Here is a 3,924-nt window from a genome sequence, read left to right on the forward strand (position 1 = left end):
TCATTCTAAATTCAAACCCACCAGGCCTCATCATCCAAGATGGCTAGCAAGAAGGTGGGAAGGTAGGAAGGAGAGATAGGGGTGCAGTGGAGACACATTGAGATTCGCCTTGAGTTCTTTTTTTTTTCAATAAATTTATTTGTTTTATTTATTTATTTTTGTCTGTGTTGGGTCTTCGTTGATGCACACGGACTTTCTCTAGTTGCCGCAAGCAGGGGTACTCCTCATTGCGTTGTGCGGGCTTCTCATTCCGGTGGCTTCTCTTGTTGCAGAGCATGGGCTCTAGGCGCACGCAGGCTCAGTAGTTGTGGTGCACGGGCTTAGTTGCTCCGTGACATGTGGGATCTTCTCAGACCAGGGCTCGAACCCGTGTCCCCTGCATTGGCAGGCAGATTCTTAACCACTGTGCCACCAGGGAAGCCCTTGCCTTGAGTTTTTATTCTCTACCAAACTATCACCCCTTTTCCTTAACTTGCAGCCCGTTTATCAATATAAGTAAGGATACGTTGGTGTGCATAGAAATATATGTTATACACTCTAAATAATATTATAGATAATGTTCAGTAATACAGTTTTGTTGATCTGGTTATAAGACATTCTCTTCAGTGATAATTTTGGTAACAAGTTATCTTACAAAAGCATTCCTTTACTATAAGAAACATGTCTGATTTTTACAAACTCTTCACGGTTCTTTAATTCTACCAAGTAGCAATGACCAATTACTCTTTCCCCTTTCCCCACTAAACATCTCAGTCACCTCCTAACCAAAACCAAATCTAAGCTCTTAAACCACCCACCAGACAAAATAATATTCTAAAAAGTCCAGACAATTAAGGAAGAAATTGGTTTGAGATTAAATTGTACATAGGACATAACCTACTTTCCTCAGTGCATTTAAGATAATTTCATATTTTTAATTTATTTACTAGATATCATATCAAGTCAGTTCAGCCTCTAGTTCTTATAAACTTGAGTACGAATTCTAGCTATTCACCCAGAATAATAGAGTCCTAGTTCAATAAAACAATGTGTATATTCTTTTAAATATACATGACATATTTATAAATAAACAAATGAATTTGACTTTGTATGTCCAGTGTTCTCTTTTTCCTTTTAACATTCTCTTTATTTTAAAATGAACTTAGCTGTGTATGTCTAATATTCTCCTTTCTTTCCAATTGTCTTTTCAATCCGCTTTCTACAAAAAGCAGGGAAGAGGTAGCAGAGGGAGAACATTGGTGATGAACTTTTAAATTCTGTCAGCTCCCAGAAAGCAGCACTCTACCTAACTTTTATTTATTTATATTATTAAAGTTTATCTATTTTATTAGAAATGTATCTCCTCAATGATTGTCGTCTTCACTTTAATCAAAGCAGATATAGAAGGCTGAACAGAAATTTGGCTACTAGGCCAACTCGATCCTCCAACACACCGAGAATCTCCCGACCTCCACATGGTTTCCATCCCAGACCCCCTAAAGAAGGGGAGGGGCTTAGGGAGCCCTACCTTGTCATGTACCGTCAATAAAGTACACTGTATCCAGGAAAAAAAAGAAAGAAAGAAAGAAAATTTGGCTACTATGATTCTTCTGTGCTAATGATACAAAATGTTATTTAAAAAATAAAATCAGTCTTTACCTAAATATAAAAAGCTTTATTTATTTACCAGCAAAGAGTGATACCACAAAACAAAGGAAATAAAGTCTCTTAAAATGTTTATTTTTGTCAGAATAGCTGACGATTTTCTATTAAGTCTTTTGGTTTATTATGATAATAAGCCTTCCCCCCTTGAAAAATGCATTCAAAATATCTCAATCCTTGAGGTAAAGAACTTTAAAAAAAAAAGAAAATCCCCATTTTTTTAAAAGAAAAAATTCTTAAAATTCCTCTAAGCTTGATAAATAGAAATAATCTCTTCTTGTTCTACTCTGGTGAACAAAAATGTACTTTATACAGCAAAATATCTAGTCACTTATTGGCAAACTGAAGGTGAGACCTATTAATTTACATGTTTTATTCAAACAGTGCAATACTGCCACGTTCATATAGACTTTCTTTCTTTTTTTTTTTTACAGTTACCAACACTCTTCTGGCAAAGACAATGTTTTGAAATGGCAAAAGCAACAGAAGTTTTAGATCTCAAAGCTCCAGAAAGGAATTAATCTGATTCTTCATCATCAAGATAGTCCTCGGCATTGCTTCATGTTTGGACTGCATCTATTCCCCGTTGCTTTTTCAGGAGAGATGCACAGGCAGCGTTAGTAGCCATGTCCAGGGCCAGCTTCTTCTCATTGTTTCTTAAGTCTGTTCTAGCAACTTTTGCCAGAAGCAACTGGACAATATCTGCATAACCCTTCCAGGCAGCAGCATGCAAAGCTGTGTCTCCCGACTTGTTTTGTTGGTTCAGTTCAATGTTTGGTTGAGTAAATAGCATTTCCACTGTATCTCTGTGACCCCCCACGACAAGCCCAGTACAGGGCAGTGCTTCCAGCTTTGTCCAAGCCATTAACACCGACTCGGTTGTCCAAGCACTCTCTCAACCAGCTCAAGTTGCCTCTTTTTGCAGCTTCATGGAATGGATTGTCCATGGATTCTACCTGCTCAGCCACATAGTTGCTTGGGATCAGTCCCGTCCTGCCTTTGGAGGTGCCTTTCCACCAACCGGTATCACTCGTGTCAGTAATGTAGATAATATCACCTTCTTCAAAGTACAATTCATCTGGAGTTTGGGTTCAAAACGTATAAAGAGCTCTGAACACTTTAACTTACCCTGGTTTGATCGGTTTGGGTGGCAGCTTCGACATCTCTCTTCCTGGAGCACCATAACTTTTAAATAAATGTCCCTGAAGAAGAATGTTTCTTTAAAATGAGTTCAGTTAGAACTCTTTCTATGCAGTATGGAATGATAAATTGATTTAAAATTAGTTATCGACTTACACCTCCAGAGAGAATTTTAGGCGGCTCGCAAAAATATATAAAAAGCTCATGACAGAGTTGTAACAGAGACATAGTGAAAAAAATAAGGCCCGTCATGAGATGGGTGAACATGCCTTGAAGTCTGACATACTTGCTGGAGGTGGGCCCTACACATGGATTTGGTCTTTCTGGCAGGGAAGAGACCTGGTCAGTAACATGATTCACAGAATCTGTGAGAAAGAAACTGGTCTTTTCTTCAGGTGAAACACAGCCACTCAGACCTGCCCAGGAGGGTGACACTTCAGACAGATGTGAGAAAGTGACAGCAGGGATCACACTTGGTCAACACTGGGACAATTCGATAATCTAAGCCCTAACATTCTATGTCAGGGCAGCACAGCTGAAGTAACACCGGTGAGAACATTTTTAAAGGTTTCACTAAAATCACGAAAGCAAGCGTAAAAACAACTCTCACAAACATAAAAACAAATAAACACTCACAGAGAATCTAAGTTTCAGCGATACCTTCTGGATTAAGTTGTTTGTCAAAGGTATACCTGGGTAGGTATCTGAGTGAAATCACTTGCTGAATGTAGTTATTAAGTTTAAGTCAGTTATCAGAGAAAGACAAATATCATATGATATCCCTTATATGTGGAATCTAAAAAGAGGGTACAAGTGAACTTATTTACAAAACAGAAATAGAGTCACAGATGTAGAAAACAAACTTACGGTTACCAGGGGGAAGGTGGGGGAGGGATAGACTGGGAGATTGGGATTGACATATACACACTACTATATATAAAATAGATAACTAAGAAGGACCTACTGTATAGCACAGGGAACTCTTCTCAGTACTCCATAATGACCTATATGGGAATAGAATCTAAAAAGGAGTGGGTATATGTATATGTATAACTGATTCACTTTGCTGTACAGCAGAAACTAACACAACATTGTAAATCAACTCTACTCCAAATCAAAAAAATAATTTAAGTCAGTTATATT

The 3,924-nt window shown here is 37.9% G+C and overlaps 1 pseudogene; it reads right to left on the bottom strand.

Annotated features, from left to right (window-relative positions):
* Positions 1-1,639: 1,639 nt before the first annotated feature.
* Positions 1,640-3,548, bottom strand: LOC132531362 (osteoclast-stimulating factor 1-like; annotated as a pseudogene).
* Between the last annotated feature and the right edge of the window lie 376 nt (positions 3,549-3,924).

Source organism: Lagenorhynchus albirostris, chromosome 1 (assembly GCF_949774975.1).
Source record: "Lagenorhynchus albirostris chromosome 1, mLagAlb1.1, whole genome shotgun sequence".
Lineage (NCBI taxonomy): Eukaryota > Metazoa > Chordata > Mammalia > Artiodactyla > Delphinidae > Lagenorhynchus > Lagenorhynchus albirostris.